The sequence below is a fragment of the Medicago truncatula genome, chromosome 7 (assembly GCF_003473485.1).
Source record: "Medicago truncatula cultivar Jemalong A17 chromosome 7, MtrunA17r5.0-ANR, whole genome shotgun sequence".
Lineage (NCBI taxonomy): Eukaryota > Viridiplantae > Streptophyta > Magnoliopsida > Fabales > Fabaceae > Medicago > Medicago truncatula.
This window is the reverse complement of record NC_053048.1, coordinates 5,084,328-5,107,249: the sequence shown is the minus strand read 5'-3', so window position 1 is coordinate 5,107,249 and position 22,922 is coordinate 5,084,328. Positions and strand designations below refer to the sequence as shown.

The window sequence follows — 22,922 nt, the reverse complement described above, 5'->3', positions numbered from 1 at the left end:
TTTATAAAATCTTAACAATAAGAAGAACGTATCAAATCTAGTACCATATCAAATCAAGCCACAGTTAGCCAAATGAGTGTGATTTAGATGGTTTTAATGACCACATTTATGGAATCGTACAACACATTTATTGAAATGCAAAAACATTGGTTTTTTCTAGATTACCCTCTCTTATTTAGAGGGTATTTTACTCTCTCATGATATCAACCAATCAAAATGTAATATACATTGACAACATTAAATGTCATAAATGAGTCAATTTTTTTTTCTAAAAAAAGAATCAATTATAATAATAAGGTAACTTTTAATACTTTTAATTTTAATTTAATTATAGACATGATTACATTAGAGATCCTTTATCTTATTTATTTGTTACACTTGGGTCCTTTATCTTTATTTTTTTCGCTTAGGTCTTTTATCTCTTATAAAAGCACATATATATCCTTTTTCTCATTTTTTTTTTAAAAAAATACATAATTTTATTTTTTAAAATATCTTTTTATTAAAAATGAAACAAATCCAGAAATATGATGAAGATGTTCATCATCTTCATCTTCTTCCTTTGAATCTTCATCATCTTCATTGAATCAAAAAAAATTCTACACAAATATATCTCCAAATATCATGAATTAATGTTATATTCACCTCAAATCTTCTTTTAAACACAAAAATCAAACCCATATAGAGAAAGAAATTTAGTTTCATAAAAAAAAAAAAAATAGTTATATACATTGTCACGCTGTATATTATTATTTTCTAACTCAATATTCAAGTCCGACATAAAAATAATCTCAAAATTGATAGTAGCTTTGCACATCAATTTTGTTGTTTCCATAACAATCTTAACTTTCGTAAAGCCTAACCCTTCCGCCAGTGATTAAGCCTCCACCATCCGCCTTGCAACATTTGTGAAATTAAGGTTTTGATTTTTGTGTTTAAAATAAGATTTGAGGTGAATATAACATTAATTCACGATATTTGGAGATATATTTTAGTAGAATTTTTTATTTTATTTAAAGAAGATGATGAACATCTTCATCATATTTTTGGATTTTTTTTCAATTTTAATAAAAATATATTTTTAAAAATAAAATTATGTATTTTTTAATAATAAAAAATGCGAAAAAAGATGTATATGTGCTTTTAAGAGAGATAAAGGACCTAAACGGGAAAAATAAAGACAAAGGATCAAAGTGTTACAAATAAATAAGATAAAGGACTCATAATGAAATATTGTCTTAATTATATCTAGGTGTTCAATCTTAATTAATTTACACTACAGGACTGACTTAGAACAATTAAAATTTCACATCAAATTTCTTTCAACTGAATGTCCTTAAATTTATCAGTTATATTCATAAAATTTATTCCTCCCATTTTGATTGTTCAATTTTGTCGTTCCCAACTGCCGCATTTTTCAATTTTCGTGAGAATCGTCATGATTTCAAATATCGTGAGAATTGCCGTTATTTCTTGTACAACGTCAGGATGACTTGAATTTTCTTTTTGATTTAATTATTCTTGGTTGTGAGGTAGTTAATTATAACAATTGTGTAAATCATTCGTTGTACTTTGAGGGCTGCTAGCAGGTGTTGCTGCTGTGATGTTGTGGAAGTTTGCTAGCATTTTTTTGGTTGTTGCTAAAATGGTTATTTGATGAGGCTTTTGTTCTTTTATTTGGACTTAAAGGTTTTTGCTGATAGTGAGACAGGTTTATGCGTGTTAACAGATTTTATTAGGTTGACTGCTTAAATAAAAAAAAAATAATTCACGATACCTGACGCGGTTCTAAAAACAACGACAATTCTCACGATAATTGAAAATTGCGGCAATTTGGAACAACAAAATTGAACAATCAAAATGGGAAGAAGGATGAAAAAGAAACAAAAATTGATCAATATGGAAGAATAAAGAAGAAGAAATTTGAAAGAAGAAGATGTTTTTGTTCTCACGTTCGGGGTTCTGGAATGGAAGAAATTTTATGAATGTAAATTATGAATTTAAGGACATCCAGATGAAAGAAATTTGATGTAAAATTTTATTTGTTATAAGTCTTGTAGTGTAAATTAATTAAGATTGAACACCTTAATATAAAAAAAAAAAATTAAATTAAATCATTTGTTGTTTCAAAAAAAAAAAATTAAATAAAAATTAAAAGTATTAAAAGTTACCTTATGATTAAGATTAACTCTCCTTCAAAAAAAAAAAAGATCAACTCTTTTATTTTTAGAAAAAATCTACTCATTTATTTGACATTTAATGTTACCTATATATATTACATTTTGATTGGTTGATATGATGAGAGGGTAAATTACCCTCTAAACAAGAGAGGGTAACATAGGCCTCACCAAAAACATTACATTGCAGAAAAGACCTCAAACTATGTTGACATCTCAAATTCATCAGCAAGCATCTGCAGCACCTCAATAAGTTTATTAACATAAAATAAAAATAAGGACATAAACTTCGGGTGACTATGCCAAGAAAACAGATAGCGCAAAACTTTAATCTCGTTAAAAACCATACTAAAAAACACAATTGGATAAAACTATTTTGAATAGAAAAATAAAGTGCAAAGCAATGAACCAAACTATACTAACATTTTTTGCTGATCAAAGAGTAGTTTTTGTAGATCGGGAGGAGAGGAATGCGTATGTGTTCTTGGTTTTGTGACATAGAGAATTATGTAGGGAAGGATGTCTCGAAACACGGTAGCACAAGAGAGCTTCTGGTGGTGGAATAAATGAGAGAAATGAGGTAGTACAAGAAACTTAACTTTTAATGACAGCAGAAAACCGTACGTAAATGTTATTTTGCCGTAGGTATAGGACAAACTACCTATACCAACAGCGGTTTTTTGCGTAGTCAATAATATGCCTGTATCTACAAAAATTGTCCGTCACTATAACCTATATTGACAGAATTTCAACATACCGGACATTTTAGTCTTACCTGCATATTTTGGCTTGTATAAATAGAGCTTATTTAGAACTTGCAATATTTTTACCTACGGCTCTTTTCCGTCACTATACAATTTAGCGACAACCAATATACTCACGTCACAATCCTGATGCTTAATTGGTAAAAAAATTATTTTAAAAAATTTAATTAATTAAAGAGGAAGTACAATAAATTAAATAAAATAATTTATGAAACAATAAAATAAAACTTCTATTATATTTTATATGCCAAGTCTCACAAGCATACTTGTCAAATTACAAAAGAGGTAAAATTAACAATCTATGAGTATCATCATAATTGGACTTATTTTCATTTGCATTTAAAATCCAGTATTTGCATAAATTAACATCAATCAAGTAAAACAGTGCCGAATAATTGGTGTACTTAAGTAAAGTTGTCGATGACCTTGTAAAATACATAATAAACTTACCATAAACTAGTATGAAGCCAAAGCATGTGGGACAAAAACTGAGCAACCTACTTGATTAAAAAAAGCTTAATACATCATTTGGTCCCTTAACTTATTTTTAGTTTTCACTTTGATCCCCTAACTATAAAATGTCTCAATTTGGTCCCATAAATCTTCTGTTGTTTACTATTTTAATCCTCTCTATTAGTTTTTTGATGTCTAATATTTTTAATATGATTATAACCGTTTGATTATTGATCCATAGTATTTTATAGTGAACCACCCATATCTGATTTTTTTTTCTTCTCTTCTTCTCACTCCTATTCTTCCTCTTAATCTTCAACATTGTTCATATAAAATCTAGAAAAACATAAACAAACAAGGAAAAAAATTTGGGACCTCAAAACAAAAAAATCATCTTCTTCATCATCATCATCACAATTTTTCGTTTTAAACAAATAAGTCCAAAAAACAAAAACAAAAAACATAATTTTTTTTCTCCTTAACATTGCTACCAGAGACACAGAATCATCCATTCTTAATTCTCAACAACAAGACCATTGTTCAACAACACCAACAACTTAGAATCACCATCCTAATTCTCATTCTTATTCATTCAACAACAGCAGCAACAATACCAAACCAAATTCAACCATTTTTTACTTTCTTTCATTATCATCATCATGAATTAAAAAAAAGAAGGAGGAATAGACATGACTGAACAATTTAACATCAAATTTGGGAAGTATGATGTAGACGTGTTGTATAACCGTTACAAACGATTCACGAAAACAATCTATGAAATTATATTGATGGTTGCTGATGGCAGATACAACCTTTCATGCTTTGACGAAAACAATTCAACCCTTTTTCTATTTGACCCTCAGATTCAATTTGAACTCGGATTCGGATTTGAGAGAGAAGATCAGTTAGTGTCGTTGTGTTACTGTGGTGCTTCTGTTGATGTTGAGAATTCTTTTAAATTTTTTTTAGGAATGATTATGGTTCCTTATTGGCCTTTGATGCATCCTTTGCTGGGCTCAAACCCAAAAAAAAGCTCAACTTCTGGGCCTGTGAGATCTCGAAGTGGCTGAACATAGACATAAACATGTTTGTTTGTTAAGTTGTGTCTGAAAAATTGATGAAGGATTTGGTTGTTCTGTTTGTTGCTTTGCATAGATAGATGTTGTAGTAGGAGAGTAGTTCACCTTAGACATTTGATGTTAAAAACTAACGGAGAGGACTAAAACAGTAAACGGCAGAAGATTTGTGGGACCAAATCGAGACATTTTATAGTTAGGGGACCAAAGTGAAAACCAAAAATAAGTTAAGGGATCAAATGATGTATTAGGCCAATTAAAAACCGGCCAGCATATTACCAAACACCAAGGACAAACCAAATCAAAACCAACCATCAATCTTGCAACCTTTTCATTTACAATTACTACCTCCGTCCCTAATTATAGGACCATTTTGGAAAAATATTAACGGGAATTAAGATAGTGGATATTTGTATTAAATATATTTGTAATTACTATTGTTTTTACAATTTTATCCTTTAAGAGAGATGGTTGGTTTAGGTTTTCAACATGTTATTTATTGGTGATTGAAGAAAAAGATGTATAATAAATAGGGGAATGTATGTAAAGAAATAATTAATGTAGTTGGAAATAGCAAAGACGTCTTATAAAAAGGGACAAAAAAAATTCTCAAAAAGATATTATAATTAGGGACGGAGATAGTATTAGAGATATAGGTTTAGTGGTATATTAGTTCTAATAAATAGTACCATAAATAGCTTGTAACCACTCTATTACTCATTTTGTAATATTCAAATTCTACAAAGAGCTTTGCAATATTTCTCTCATTCCTTCTATGCCAAGTTTTATAATATGGTATCAGAGCAATTCTGGTATTCATCTTGAAGGATACATTTTCTCACTTTCCCTTTCTTCCTTATTCTAATTTTCTGTTATGAATTTTTCCTTCGTGTTCTCTCATTTTATCTATGTTTCCGATTCTTTTTCATTGTTTGTTTTCTCATTCAATTCCTTTTTGATTCATTCTTGATTCTCAACATTCATCTTCACCTTTTTCCCAAATCTTAGGGTTCCTTATAGCAATTCATCTTTTGTGTTTCGATTTTCTCGCGTAATTACATTTCGTGATTCAGTTTCACAATTCTCGTTCAATTCTTGCTTCGAATCTGTGCGAGTCTTGCGTTTTCGTTTTTGATTCTGTTTGTTCGATTTCTTGTGATTGCTCTTACGCATAAGTTTTCATTGCAATTTTGTTCTCCTAATTTTCCCCAATTGCTAGGATTTCAGAATTCTGAAATCATCTTCCAATTTCTTTTCGACATTGGTTATAATAATGTCATGTGTTGATAAAATGCTATTGAGAACACATTGCAATGATTAGGTGTCATGTATTGTTGAAATGGTTTCTCATTGTTTGTAGTTAAAATACTAGAGAAACCAAACATATGATATATAGTTATGAGGAGAAGAAGCTACAACTATTAGATATTTGAATAACCGTTCTAATGCAAGTAAAGAGTCTTTTACATAGGTAATGTCTAAGACAAACAAAGAAGAAAAAAGGTGCAAATACCCGCTCAAGAGGTAGAAAACTTGCTTAAACTTCACGCAGGGTACAACTATTTTTTGTGTTGTATTTGATGTCGTTGTAAAATTCACGCATAAACTGCAAAGGCAATTGCAGAGACTCTATGAACGGTCAACAATGATTATGACACCATAAGCACTCTTAAAAACTAAAAAATGTTTAAGAAAAGTAAAAAAGATTGAAAGTTAAAAATGAATGAAATTGTTGAAGATGCAAAGCCTATTTATAGTAAAGCCAAAGCATTGGCCAAAAGAAAAACGGGGATATAGTTGGAAGGACAAAATTTAATAAAAAGAATTACTGGAACAAAAAAAAATATGATATATTTGCAAGGGAGTATGGTTACTTGGTTGATTGGTTCTTTGCTACCTTCGCAACCCAAGAGTATGGTATTTTGGTTCTTCTTGACTAAGATGCAGAAGATAAGAGGACACAGAAATAATGTAATTTTGATGAGACTAGATCTAATGTGGTCATGACTATTTAAATCATGGAAAATGATATTTGTCTAACCATTCTTAAATAATTTTATTATAACTTTTACTTTTCTCATTTTCTAACATAAAATTGTTCTTTAAATATCATTTATGTTAGATCATATTAGTTTATTTAATCTAACAACTTTTTTTATTTGAACACTCTAACTTTTATACATTAATTCAACATAGTATATTTTTTTTCATCTCTATTTTTCCATCACATCAATAACATATCACATCATTCTCTTTATCTATTTCTCTTTAAAGTGTCAAAATATTTTTAAATGTTTTTAAGGAGTATCTTAGGGCGAGCACTCGATTAAGCACCTCTCATGTACTATTCTATTTGACGATTAGATTAAGCAAAAAGATTGACTAACATTTAAAAACATATCACACCCTTAGTTTCTTATTTCGGAACTTTTTTTTTTTTTTTCATATCAATCTGGATTACATTTTTTAGGATAATTGTAACTCCTTATTCAACCTATGCTTTAATTCCTCCCTTTCTTGGGTCGCATCAAACTTACTATTCTCCCCACTCATAACCAATTTCAACGCAAGCTCTAAAGTTCCAACCACATCACTCATAGACATCCGTTGATTTCCATCACCATGCAAACAACTCAACACCATTTGACAATAAAATTTCAAACACTCACTTGTTATAGAGTCCTTTATGAATGGGTCCACCATCTCTTCAACTATCACTCCTTCATTGTAACATTTTTTGAACAAAGCAACCATGTTCACTTTTTTCTTATCCAATAAATGATCCAAAGGTGGTCTCGCACACAACATCTCAAGAAGTACATCACCGAAAGAGTACACATCAGACTTTAGAGTCAACCTGTTTCGTAGGTGTCGCGTCATTTTTTGGAGATCAAGGCTATCTGATTAGCTTTTGACTCACTAATTTATTTCACGACTGAACATTTATTTTTTAAGAAAAGGGGAAAAAAGTTCAAAACACCCCATATTGAAAAGATTTAGGGTTCGGGGGTTAGTTACACAAAGGGAAGGTATTAGCACCCTTTATGTCCGTAGTACTCTACGAGAACCTCTTGGTTTTATTTAATTCAATGTGCTATGTTATCATGGTTTTTGGGTGCCAAGCCATTAATTGGACTTGAACCTTTTGACCGTTGATATTCTCTATTTTTTCTTGGGAAGGGCAAAATTGAGAAAAACCCTTAGATTCTAAGTTCGGGGATCGTTTTCGCTACGGGAAGGTGTTAGGCACCCGGAGCGATTATGGTACTCCATAAGAGCCGCTCTCCTAAGTTTATTTCTACGCTTTAGTTTTATTGCCTACTTATTGAAAGAAAAGAAGTTTTATTTGAGTGAAGAATGGGGGTGAGAAGAAGTAGAATTTGATTTTATTTCGGCTTGGATGAGTTTTGACTCATTGCCTACGTACCGTTTTACGGGATCAAAACCGGCGTAGTTCTTGCTAAAAGACTTGTTGTTTTTTTTTTGTTTTAATTGTTTGATTTTAAGTTTTGAAAATGGTTTTGAAGAAGGAGATTGGGAGGCTTCATGAGCATTAGATTTAGCAAAAAAGTGAGGTTTGATTAGTGATTAAAAAGAAAGTCTAAATGATTAAGATGAATTGAATTTTTCTTAAAAAAAAAAAGAAAGGAAAAATGAAGTGTTGACTTCATATTTATTATGAAAATTTTGAAGTGAAGTTCAATTGTTTTTTTTTAAAAAAAGGATGGATTTTCTCTAAGTGTTTAAACCTAAGCGCTTATCTAACCATACAATCCTATGCATACATCTAGGGTGAGTGTGTGCGTGTCGGTGCGTCATAGTGTCCATAATCCATATTACAATATTGCCTAAATACATTCTATGGCCCCTTTGCCAAGCTACAAACCAATGATAACAAATTACATCACTAAATGAATCAAAACTTGCAAAAATAAATGCTAAGCTAAAGAAAGTGGAGGAGGTAGTGAAATCACATGGGGAACAAAATGTTAGTGCAACAAGGAAAAAAAATATAATTGGAAAGATGCAAGATGTGCCAAATGAGTATGCAACATGAGAATTTAGCAAGCACGGTGTATAACAAAGTCAAGACAAAATAAAAAAAAACAATTCAAAACAGCAAGATCAATATGTGATTAGAGGCATAAACATCTCACATCAACATATCAAAAGATTATTATCACATATTAACACATTAAGGATAAAAATACAATGAAAAACTCATGGCAAATGATCCAAAAGGAATTAAAATGCTATGAATTAATCATGCAATACTTTTATCAAGCTCAACATGCAAAAATGTCATAGAAACAATAAGAAATCAACACAACGTATACCTAAAAAAAAAACTAGGAATTTTTATCAAAATTTTAGTCAAGGCACAGGTTTCAATAGCACAGAAAAACGGTTTAAATAGCACAAAGGAGCAAAAAACGTATGGAATCTTAGGCCCAAACCCAAAGCCCAAAGTCAAAACACAGGAAAGCGCAGGGACCGTTGGATTGATCCAGGAGATGGAACCCTAGATCCAACGGTCTAGATTGAAGGGAACGAACCAGAGCTGGACCGGTCCGGTTCAGCTGCTTATAAAAGGATTACAGGACCGGTCCAGTCCATTTTCCTTCTCCTCTCTCTCTCTAACCCTAAACCTAGTGAGAGAAGCTCTCGCCTCTCTCCTCTCCTCCGGTTGTCTTCTCCGGTGAGCTTCACCGCTCCGGTGTGGTGGCTTGCCGGCCCAACAGGGCGGCGCCGCCGCACCGGAGGCGAGAAACTCTACCGTTTTCAAAAATTTTTACAGATTAAGACATCCTTTTTCGTTCTAAACAAGAATATGGCGTTAGATTTTGCATGCAAGGTCTGAATCGTTATAGATCTGAGGTTTTACGTCACGGTTTTGAAACTCTTTTTTTTCTTTGAAACTTTCTTGGATCAAATCTTTTTATCCTTCTTGATCTGTAACGATTCGCCTACGTTGATGCTTTTTGAAAAGAGAAAAGCGAGATTTACGTGTTTACGGTTACGGTTACGGTTACGGTTACGGTTACGGTTACGGTTTGTGATTCTGGAAAAATTTTGATATGCTTGCGTGATTTCTTCAGGTTTAACTATGATTTTATTTTGAAAATGAGGTTCTGAGTTTTACCTGATGTTTGTGATGGAGATTCTGTTGAGTTTCTCCGGGAAACTTGATTCTGTGCTTTCTGTGTTGTTGATTCTTGGCTTTGACACTGAAAATAAATCAGTGATCCTTCGTCTGCTTCACCGGTTCAGTCTTCTTCGTTTTCTTTCCCTCTTCTTCTCACTGTCCCCTTCGTGATCGTGCTTGAGTCCGTTGCTAACAGCGATGGATTCGCACTCGTATTGTGAAGGAGGCGATTCAATGATGAAGATTCAGTATTGAATCTCTGAGAATTGCAGAGAATTTGATGAATTTGTTGATGATTCAATGATTCTGGTGATTCTGAAAAAACGGTTAGGGTTTGAATGTTCTTGGTGTTCTTGAGAAATTTTGAGAGATTTTCTGTTTTGATTCAATAGCTGAGAAAGAGAAAATTGAGTTTGTGTTTATGAGTTGGCGTGTGATTCATGGCTCTGAATCTGACTCACTGTTTATATAGTTGACATGTGTACACTTGAACCAATGGAATTGTGACATCTGGATTTGTATGGGAGGGGCACGGCCTTGGACTTAAAATGGACTTTGGACCTTTTTGCAAAAATAAGAATTTTAAGGACTAAACTGCAAAATTAAAAAACTTGAAATGAAATAAATAAAAAACAGTTTGGACAAAAAATGCAATTTTGGGACCTCAATTGAGGGACCAAAATGCAATTAAAAAAATAAAATTTGAATAAAAAACATAATTTGACCAAACGTAAAGTGAAACAAAAATAAAATTGACAAAACGGACTAAAACGAACCAATGGCCTAAATGAGGTACTTCAAAGTAACCTCCCCATGCCAAAATTTTATGTGAAATGACCAAAATGCCCCTAGGGCTAAAATGACCTAAACAGAATCAAATTAACTCGACACCGACTCAGATGCAAGTTTGAAATGAAATTAGCAAGGTTTACTGATGAAAAGTTAAAAATGAATTTGAAAAGACTCAAAGACAGTCACAAGGATGAAAATGGGTCCCACTGCAGGAAATGACCAAAATACCCTTCTGTACGACTTTTTGCAAATTTTGAAATAAACTGTAGAAAAAGCAATGTAATGATTCAGAGACACTTTTGAATGACTTACAAGACAAGTAAAGACTTTTCGAAAAGTTTTATGCAAGAAAAACATAGGTAAAAATGTGATTGAAAACACTGCGTAGCAGAGACAATTTGAACTGTGCAGTTGAAATTTGATAATTGACAAAGTTTGAAATGAAATTGGGCCCGGTATTTTTAGGTCCAAAAACAGGGTATAACATGCTATAACTTGCTTGCTTATTTTGAAAAGAAAGAATTAATGTGATGAAAAGGAAAATAAAGTGAGACCTAATTTATCTACATATTTTATTGTTTGGAAGGACATGGTCCTCTGCCTACGTACCCGTGAAGGATCAAAACCTCGTAGTTCGGGGTAAAAATTGACGTTTGATTGGTTGTGTGTTTTTTATTAGTTTTGAAAAAGGTTTTAAAAATAAAAGCCAAGTGGCAAATAAGAATTGGTTTGTGTTTTTTATTAAAAGAAGGATGACTCAAAGTATAATTAAATTGATTGATATTTGATTAAGAAAATAAAATAAAAATGCGGTCACTTGATTTGGATCAAGGTTTATTATGAAAAATGTTTTTGTGATTTTATTGGTTATTTGCATGTTTTTGTTGTTTTTTTTGAATAATTGCTAAACTAACGGAACATAAAGAATAAAAAGGCGCGGCTACCCTAAGTTAGAAATATAACATCTATGACTATTACATAAAAGCCTATTTACATTCTAAGGTCTGCAATAAAATAAAAAATGCTAAAATAAATAAATAAATAAATGCGAGGCAAAAAATAAAAAAAAAATAAAAAGGTCCAAACACAAGGTGGGGGTGCAGTAGTACGTAGGGGTGTGCAGAAAGCAAGCAGAAAGGGGAATTGGGCTTAAGGAACGAGGCTGGATTGGGCTTAAACCGGTTTGGTTCAAGCCTGGTTCGGTTCAGGAGAACCGAACCGGTTCAGGGTTCTATATAAAGGTAGGGACCGGTTTTTTTCTCATTTTTTATTTCCACTAGTTACAAACCCGTGCTTCACACGGGTTGAATAACATATTTTTTTTTTTTTAAATTTGGCTTCGAAGGATAAATCTTATAAATTATGGAAAATTGTTGTTTTTTATAAATATGAAAATCAAAGCTGCGTAAACCAAAATTTTGCAACACAGAGCCTAAAGTACTACATAAAAAATAACATAATAACTATTGTAATATCATATTCCCTAAAGTTAATCCGAACGCAAAATTTTGCCCTATATTTAACCTAACTTCTTTGCTTAATTTTACTGTATTAACCCTATTTAATTTAATCAAAATGTTAATGTTAATTGTTAGGGAAATCAAAATAAACAAATCGCACATAAATTTTCTCCTTAATTTTACTAAACAAATTATATTAACTCTAGATTTAATTTATGCAAAATGTCATATCTTATTTATAAAGTTAACCCGTGACGCAATATAACCCTAGATTTAACCTAATTTTTTCGTGTGACTTTACTATATTAACCCTAGATTTAATTTATGCAAAATGTCATCTCTTATTTTTAAATGTTAACCCGTGACGCAATATTAACCCTAGATTTCACCTAATATTTTCGTGTGACTTTACTATATTAACCCTAGATTTAATTTATGCAAAATGTCATATATTATTTTTAAATGTTAATCCATGACGCAATATTAACCCTAGATTTAACCTATTTTTTCGCGTGACTTTACTATATTAATTCTAGATTTAATTTATGCAAAATCTCATCTCTAATTTTAACCTAATTTTCCCCTCCACACTTTTGCATTTAATGTTTATCTAAAGTAAAATAAAATGATGTTCCCAATTATGTGCTATTTTTTTTTTAAAGGAATAACCGTTAACCCGTCTCGCTATACTTAACATAATCTATTACTTATAAATGTTAATCCGTCTTGCTATACTTAACCTATTTTATTTCTTAAAGTTAACCCAAACGCAAAATTTTGCCCTAGATTTAACCTAACTTCTTTGCTTAATTTTTTAGTATTAACCCTATTTAATTAACCCTGTTTAATTTAATCAAAATGTTAATGTTAATTGTTAGGGAAATCAAAATAAACAAATCGCTCCTAATTTTTCTCTTTAATTTTACTAAACAAATTATATTAACCCTATATTTAATTTATGCAAAATGGCATCTCTTATTTCTGAATGTTAACCCGTGACGCAATATTAACCCTAGATTTAACCTAATTTTTTCGTGTGACTTTACTATATTAACCCTAGATTTAATTTATACAAAATGTCATATCTTATTTCTAAATGTTAATCTGTGACGCAATATTAACCCTAGATTTAACATATTTTTTCGCGTGACTTTACTATATTAACCCTAGATTTAATTTATGCAAAATGTCAGCTCTAATTTTAACCTAATTTTTCCCTCCACACTTTTACATTTAATGTTTATATCTAAGGTCAAATAATAACCTTAGATAATCACGACATAAAAAAAAATCTTCGAAAGAAAAGATCTTAAAACAACGGAACATTGTGATTCATCATAAAATATGTATGGGCTGATTTAGAGATCATATAATCAGTTTATGAGATTAGGAATTGACATAATGTTTAAGTTGAAAACAATTGGAACCAAAAAAGAACCAATGATGTGTGAATTATGATTACATATTATCCAAAAATAATATTAAAAAATAATATTAAAAAATAAAAGAAAAGGTTCCCAACGTGAATTGAAGAGAGATACTTGTGAAATAAATTGTCGAGAAATAGTTTTTTGAAGTAGCATTCAACAACTTTTGTCCAAAGCTCGTTCCATTCAATTTTTTGAAGTAGCATTCAATAATTTGATATTGTATTTGGCCTAACTTCTCCTTAAAAATGTAGAGAAGTTTGTCAAACAATACCTTAATCTCCCACAACGGCAATGTAGAAGCAACTGAATTTGGGAGAAAAAATTTAAAAATATAAAAATTGGAAAATAATTAAAAGTTATTAAAAATATAAAAATTAGAAAATAATTAAAAAATTGGTTAGGGACAAAAATGGAAATTCATAGACCAATCTTAAAAAAAAAACTCAACCAATTTTGTAATTTACCAAATTACCCCTCATAGGGGCAAAATGGTAAAATCAATGGACATTAACTTTTATATTAGTATATAGATTCTCTCTCTTCCTCCCTAAATCTCTCAAACTCTCTCTTCTCTCTCTTCCTACTTCTTCTTCTCCGGCGGGGGCTTGGGCGGCCGGTGGGATTCCGGCGCGGTGGCCGGCGAGCCATCGCGGCTGCGCCGCCGCGCCGGAGCTAAAAAGCTCCTTTTTTTCGATTTTTTTTGGTTTTAAGACCGGCTCACTCTCCTAGTTCCGTTTCTTCATTCACAACACTCAAATACTATACCTAAATTTCTAGATCTAAAAAAAAGTGCGAAAATTTCAAACCTTTATGTGTGTGTCGGTTCTGTCTTTGTCGTGATTTTGTTACTGTCTGTGTGTGCGTGTCTTTCTGGCTCCCCCTCCTTCTGTTGTGTTCCTATGTGGTGTTGTGTTGTCGCGCGAACCGCCGTCTTCGTGCGCGTCTCTGTTTGGGCGTCGTGTGCGCTGCTGTGTGTGGAAAAAAGGTGAGGTTCGGTTTTGATAGGGTTTTTGAGTTTGGGATCAGTTGTGTGAATGGGGTTTGATGATGATGAGTTGGTGTTTTTGTTTGGATGTGTGCCTTGCGATTTTATTTGTAACAGTATTAAGGGTTTGGCATTGAATCGATTGGGATGGTGACGGTTTATGATTCGGTATTTGAAATTGGCTTTCTCTGTGTTGCTGTGTTTTTGTGTGTGCGCTTTGGCTTCTCTGCTGTGTTTTTCTTTGTTGTGCAGGTTATGTATTTATAGTGCTGTTTGGGGACAAGGATTTGTTACGAAAATTGCAGATTTTAGGAGATTGAGACGGGGATAGGCGCGTAACAGACTGGATGAGGATGAGGATAATGGTTTGTGATTTGTTACGCACGAACCTGGACTGTTCTTGGGACTCATGGACATTTTGGGACTTTGGACAATTTTGGAATTTTAATTAAAAAGAAAATTAATAATAAAAGGATAATATCTACATTTTTTGGTTTTAAATAAAATAAATAACAAAGAAAAAAAAAATTAATCTAAATCTTGAAAAAATAAAAATAAAAGATGGAAATAAATAATTAAAGACTGAGAGAAGAGGGCCCGATTCGGAATTTTATGAGGTATTTCAAAATACCTCCCTGCCGAATTTTTTTACTGAAATGTGAGTCTGGTCCGAGTCCGGAGACGTGTGTCAGTGGGACCTTAGGTCAAAATTTGGGGTATGACAGTAGGTAACATTCTGGATCCAAATATCCTATACTACCCTTCACCATAGTGCTTACATGAGTCATTGATATCCCGGTTGGTCCCACTTTTGATAACCCGAAATCAGAAACCTTAGCCACCCATTTTTCATCCAACAATATGTTTGTACTCTTAACGTCACGATGTATGATATTGTGCTTCGCACCTTCATGAAGATAATTCAACCCCCTTGCTGCACCTAATAGAATCTCGAGTCTTTGATTCCACCTAAGAGGTTCATTATCCGAACCATAGAGATGTTCACTGAGAGTACCACGTTGCATGAAGTCATAAACTAGAATCATCTCTGCATCTTCGTTGCAATATCCAATGAGGGAAACCAAGTGAATATGACGAAGCTGAGAGAGCATCTCGATTTCATTCATGAATTCATTTAGACCTTATCGAGAACCCGGTTTACGACGTTTTATCGCAACAGGTGTGAGTCCATTGATGTAACCTTTGTACACGTTGCCGAACCCTCCAGCTCCAATGATAAAAATATCTTCGAAGTTGTTTGTAGCTTCTCTTATCTCCGCTATTGTAAAATAGCGGCACAAATGGGACGGTAAAGTTGAGGAACCTTCTTTGTTTGTCTTCCATGAACTTTCTTCCATTTGAAGATTAGATTCAAATCTTCTTCTTCTTCTCCTTCTTGCATAAGCTATGATTCTTACGACCAATAGGAATGCCAGCAAGAGACATGAAACTCCAACCACAGCAACCATGAACGTGGTTGACTTCTTTGACTTTGATCGGTGTTTTGGAGATGTTGGTATAATCATGGGTTTGTTGGGATTCATACCAGCCAGATTGTTTTTATCACTTACTTTGAAAATCTCGATTCCATTCAATATGGTATCTCTGTAAGTTGTGTCGACTGCTGGTAATCGTTGAAGCTTGATTGAAAGATTAACTCTTTCAATTTCAGAGCTTCCATTTTGAGAGTAGATTTTCACAGCATAATCCTTATGAACAGGAATCATGTTACCACCACTCCACCTTATCACATCGGCATTTGGTTCAGCCAAAATATCATTGATAAATATCTGAAAAACTCTATCACCTTTATTCTTGGTAAGCAGATCAAACTCACAAAAATGTAACCTTACCATATAAGTAAAACTAGAATCAACTTCGAAATTCCAAGTTACATTATAATCCTCTGTCACATACTTTCCATAACTTCTTGCAGTTAAGTATACAGCTTCTGGTGCAGTGTAATTTGGAATAGTATTGTTTAAATAGTTTAGATGATCACTTCCATAAAAACTTGATACACTAAGTGGATATTCTTTCTCCAAGTAACGAGGAAAATCATTGTCCCAATTGCGAAACATACCTGTATCATCACTTGGTTGAACTTGATTTTCACCAACATTGACTCTATAAACCATCTCCAAAGCTTTATCATTACGAATTTCGTATTCTCTGTTGTCAAAGCCAATTAATTTGAAATAATAATTTAAGTCATCTGGGTTTGTGTAATAGAGAAAAGAAGGCATCGACACAACTTCGATTCCGTTAACGAAAGCATAAAAAGGATTCAATTCGTTTATGTTGTTCGGAAAGAAAGTTATGTTTAGCTTCCCATTTGGTTTGATCTGAATGCAATATTCTTTGGTAATTTTTTCCACCTCGTCATGAAGCCAAAGTGAAGGGCTGAAGTTTTTAAGAAGGGTAAGATTGTTGTTTACTTCGACAGAGAAAAGAGCATTGGAGGGATCAAAGTTCTGGTATGAAGTTGGGTAAAAATGAAGGCGAATAAAAACAGGGGAACTAGGAATGCTAGAAAATGAGTATGTGAAATTTGAGAAAGAGATATGCGCGGTTGTGAATGGAATTTGGATATTGGAAAGGGAATTAGGAGATGATTTAAAAGATGGATTTGTGGTTTTTGGTTCAATGAAGGTAAAGAGATTTGAGTTATCAATATTATCACCAATCCAAATTCGTTTATCTAAGGCAACATTGTTTGTTGAGGAACCACAATTGATGGCTAAATTGTAATCAGGGTTGTATGAGTTAATAACTAGAGGGAACAAAACCAAATAGATAGATAGTAGGGTGATTTTAGTGTGAAATTTTTTGTTTATGGAGTTTGGCATAGTTGTGTTGTGTGAGAATAGAGTGAAGAAGACTAGATTTTGTTTTTCTTGTTGATTGTTAGGATGCTTGAAGTTGCACTTATTTATTGTTATATATACATTAGATTGAGAAGTAGAAGGGAAATTTGTGTGAAAACAACACTAGACTTTGTCATGAAATAGACTACTTTGAAATGGTCATATGAGGTCTTTGGGAGACTAGTATGAAACCGACTACTTTGAAATGGTCGGAAGATATCATATTTGCAATAGATGATTTCCAATGGATTTGGAGCGTTATTGAACCTGAGCTGATTTCTCTTCGAACTTTGTGTCATGCATATCGGTGACGAGTGCTATACCTTGTGTCATGCATCAACTTTGTGCCAGACCCTTGCTTAGCTCAAGCTTTGGTTCAAGCAAATGAAATGAAATCAAGGTTACCTAAATTCATGAAGTTTCAGTATAATATCAATTCACAACTCCTTGAGTGCAATTATCTTTGAACCTAGGTACCAGTAGAACGAATTTCTTCTACACGGAAAGTGTTGCTTCGAAGTGTTGCCGGTGCAATTGCCATGTTAGACGTATTCTAGAAACGTAAGTGCTTAGTAAACGGTAAACACATAACATCTCATGGTTAATCAGTATTACTCGTTCGTTAATAAGCAAGACAAAGATGAATTGAAGTTAAAAGAGGTCATCTTGAAAGATCACACATATATGCCTCTATAAAATCAAAATCCATTAGCATAAACAATTTGAGGCAGAAAATGTAGAAGACACCAAGAAGAGCATATAATGAGATAAAATTTGGATTTGAAAGAGGACAAGGAAAACAATGCATCAAAAAGTTTTGTGTTCTGCCATCAACTGTGAACAAATTTATCATATTGTATCTGAATGAACTCATTTCGCAGTAAACTGTATTTGGGCTAGTTGGTTATAGAAATCTTTCATAATAGGAGTAGTATGTCTCATATGAGAATGCTACAAAATTAAAGAGAAACTCAGTTTGTAATAATATTCCAATATCAAAAGAATTTCTTGTTAAGTATAAAACATTTCAATCGGAAAGAAAAAAAAATGTAAAATTTAGTTTCATCAAGAAAAATCCATAATAAGAGAAAAGATAGTCTAAATAATTTACAGTAATATTTAGTATCACTTCCCCCATTTTGGACGATAAATTCTTCTTTACAATCGTGACCTTGGTGCACAAAGTGCATTTAATCAGCGTAAATAATATGATGTAATGATAAGAAGAAAAAACTATCTAACATAAATTCAGTGTGATGGATCTTACTTATCCTTGAGGTAATTTATAAAGTTTTGCTTAATCAACAATTACAGTGCTTGGTTTTGACATTTTCCTAAATTACAATGAAAATAAAATATGAAACTATGTTAGAATTGTTGTTCAATAATTCAAATTTTGCAGCAGAGAGTTGCAGAAAACATCTATTGTCAAACACTATAAGCAGAAAATTATACCATGAAAGTATTTTGTAGCATATCTAGTGGCGGAGACAAGAATTTTATAGAGCTTGAGCAAAAAATTTATCGCAAAACGTTACTTCTTTCCTGCGAATAATTTCACATTTCCTGCGGATAATTTCACATTTCCTGCGGATCCTAAAATCCCAATGTATTACCTCACCTGGGAACCTAAATCCTTGGCAAAATCTGCATGAAATGTGTTTCATGCGGAATGTACACAAATATCCGTAGGTAAATCCGAAGGAAAAGCTAAAAGTTCTAGAAATGGGTCTGACTTCCTACAAATTGTGGGGTCCAGCCATTGCCACATGGCCAACATACATTTGGCAAGATGGAAGGTTGCATGTGATGAGAAGTAGCAAGGTGCATTGTGTACACATGGTGTAGTGTATGAGTAACACATGGTGTAATGCATGAGAGACACTTGGTGTGGTGCATGCATAGCAAGGGACACTTGGTGTTTTGCATGAAAGGCAAATGACAAGTGTCTTCATGCATGTAAGGCAACTTTGACTTGCTTCTCCTATAAATAGGACCATGAACAAGCATTCAAAACACACCACAAGAAAAGAACAACAAAAGAGCAAGAGAGAAAGAGAGCCTTGCTCAAGAGAAAAGTCATCCTCATAAAGAGTTTTCTTGTGAGAGAAATATTGAGCCAATTTGTGAGAGTGTTCCTTAAAAATTGAGAGATATATTGTAGTGAGATCCACCTAAGGGTGAAGTTGTTGTATTCCTATTATCATTATAGTGGAAGTTTTAAGAGGCCCAAGGGTCCTGTGGTTTTTTCCCTTTCTCACATTGAGAAGGTTTTCCACGCTAAAATTCTCTTTGTGTCATTACACTTATATTTCACGTTTCCGCTAGTGCCTATTTTGAGTTCACGGAGGAGGGAAATTATGCAGGCATTTCCCAACAGTGGTATCAGAGCACTCGTTGCTCTGGGATTGTGAGGTGTCGTATCTGCAAGATAATTCTTAGTATGCTCTGTGGCTGCAACATTGTTTGATGTTCCACATCATAAAAGAAATTTCTTGTCGCTAGAAATAAACTGAGGTAGTGATATATTGCATGTCTAGGAGTTCTGGCAAGGAAAGACTTTGTATTTAAGCATGTCTATTGATCCACCTCTCTTACCTGGGAACTTTCCTGGTGCACTATTCACGAACTCATATTTTTTCTAGTATACGATATTAGGCAGTTGGTTAAAGAAAATATTTCCTGTGTAACTCAAGATGGAGGGTTCAATCAGCCATGATGGTGATATGTTCAAGCTAACTGCAGACAACTACTCATATTGGAAGCCGATGATGGAAGACCACTTGTATTGCAAAGACTTTCATGAGCCAATCACCCGAAAGGATAAACCCGAGAAGAAGACCGATACAGAGTGGGAGCTTCAAAACCGGAAGGCAGTGGCCATGATCAGAAAATACATCGACAGAAGTCTGTTCGAGCATGTGTCAACTTATACCAATGCGTATGAGTTATGGACAAAACTTGAATCATTGATTCAAAAGAAGACGCCAAGGAACAAAGCCCACCTTGTCAGACGACTGGTGAAATTGGAGTACTCAGATGGTCAAAACATGATCGAGCATTTGAATACCTTCAAAGGTATTGTGAATCAACTAACGAAGGCTGACATGAAGATAGATGATGAGTTGCAAACTCTTCTACTCCTAAGTTCTCTACCTGAGAGTTGGGACACTCTAGTCGTCACTCTCAGTAACTCTGCTCTAGATGGGAAACTTGTCATGGATTCTGTTACGGATTCCTTGCTAAGTGAAGAATCAAGACGGAGGGAAAGAGGCTTCAACAACCAGTTCAAAGCAAATATTGTTGATAATAGAGGAAGGAGTAAGAATCATGAAAGAGGTGGTCGTGGGAGATCACAAGCTAGATCCAAGTCCCACACAAGACCAAGTTGTTATTATTGTGGCAAACCAGGTCACAAAAGACTTGAGTGCAGATTCTTAAAGAGAGATCAATAGGCTGGAACAGTCCATCCAGATCTAATAAACCCAAAGAAGAATAAAGAAGATGGAACCACGACAGCAATCGTAGCAGCTAACGAGAATTTCTTTCTTGTTGAAGAGGAGAACTATCTAAATGTAGCGTATGATGACTGCATTTGGATAATTGACTCAGGAGCATCCTTTCATGTAACCCCTCATGAAGAATTCTTCTCATCATATCAAAAAGGAGATTTTGGTATGGTGAAGATGGGAAATCAAGTCACAAGCAAGATTGGTTGCATTGGCGAGGTGACTATGGTTATAGAGAATGGTTGTAAGCTCGTATTGAAGGAAGTTAGACATGTTCCAGACATGCGTCTAAACCTTATCTCAACAGGAAAGTTAGATGATGCTGGGATGATAAACCAATTTGGAGCTGGTAGACGGAAGCTCAGTAAGGGAAGTATGATCATTGCTCGTGGTAAAAAGGAAGACTCTGTGTATATGATGCATGGAAGGATAAACAAGGGAGATATCAATGTATCTCAAGACAAGAGCAAGGAATTGTGGCACAAACGACTTGGCCACATGAGCGAGAAAGGTTTGGATATTCTTGCAAAGAATCATCTTCCAAACATCAAGGGTCAACCACTTGAATCCTGTGAAGATTGTCTAGCAGACAAACAACACAGAGTATCCTTTCAAAGATCAGATGATGCAAGAAGAAGAAAGCATATCTTAGATCTTGTTCATTCAGATGTTTGCTCTACATTTAAAAGGTCCCTTGGTGGCTCACAATACTTTGTTACCTTCATTGACGACCACTCTAGAAAAGTGTGGGTATATCCATTGAAGACGAAAGATCAAGTTCTTCATGTTTTCAAAGAATTCCATGCCTCTGTAGAACGGGCATCCGGAAGAAAACTGAAATGTTTAAGGACAGATAATGGTGGAGAGTATATAGGCCCATTTGCAGCCTATTGTAGATCTCATGGAATAAGACACGAGAAGGTACCTCCCAAGACTCCTCAGATGAATTGAGTGGCTGAAAGGATGAATAGTGTAACACCCCGTTTTCCCAATACACAAATTTCATAAACAAATATCAGAGTAAAAACAATAAACGGGATATCACATAGAAACGTAATCCAAAACAGTTAAATAATAATTTAACCTTCACAATATCTTTAACATAGCAGCGGAATATTTAATTCAAAAATCATAAATCAGTTTGGCACGTAGGCCCCATCAAAATAGTTCATATTCCATAACATAATAAAAATAGCATATTATCCACGTAAGAGAATGAAGCATGTTATAGCATATAACCCCATCCCGTTACGTATCAGAGCGACCTAGACGACACAGTGAAGGCAAGGCCACTCACGACGGCAACTGCACACTAAGCACGATCACCTGCAAGTTACCCATACGAAGGGCAACATTTCCAAGCAGAAGGGGTGAGATTTCATAATACAATAACATTAATCAATGTAAATGAGAATCATAAATTAACATCATATTCATTCCATTACTAACTTTGCATAATTGCTAAACAGTTATCACGTAATCATATATCCAATCATTAGGAATAACATATCATAATCAATAAACACATATCACGTAATCACATAACCAATCATCATCAACAAGGCATCTTAATCATGACAATGTGACAATGCTCTTAGACTCCTTATATGCATGTGGTACCAATCGTCATCATAAGTATTAATATACTTTAATCGTGCGGAGGACAAAGCTCCTATAAAACGTGCGGAGGACAAAGCTCCTAATTTTCGTGGTGAGGACTAAGCTCAATGATATGCTATGCATGGACACTTAATAACAAAACACGTAATCATCGTAATCAACATGCTTCCAATAATTTGGAGCTAAACCTTATCATATACTTATGCACTTAGTTAAACAACGGAAGCAGCATAAACAAGTCACATAACAAGATGATATCATTATATCAATGGCACATAAATTGCATTATTATCAAACCTTCATATCTTGCATGAATATACAATACATTAGTTCATATTCAATTAATATCAATATAACTTGAACAACTCTACAGGCTGCATTAAACGTCACCACTAGGTCTCAATACCAATTAGGGGTTCACTCTTGATCAACTCGTGCGACACAGATCGCACAAACACTCAAGCAACTACATTCTGGTTGTACTCGCGAGGCGAGAGTACTTACTCGCCATGGCGAGTAACACTAATCTCCCAAACTAAAGTTGTTCTGGGTTCAATCCTGTCCTAAAATCATTCCTAATCATCTCTAGGTATGTTAGGGCACTCATAGGCATCCAAGGTCCAACTAAAAAGGTCGAAACACA

At 33.6% G+C, this 22,922-nt stretch overlaps 1 pseudogene; it reads right to left on the bottom strand.

The window, feature by feature from the left end:
• Positions 1-6,921: 6,921 nt before the first annotated feature.
• Positions 6,922-17,211, bottom strand: LOC25497572 (receptor-like protein kinase FERONIA; annotated as a pseudogene).
• Between the last annotated feature and the right edge of the window lie 5,711 nt (positions 17,212-22,922).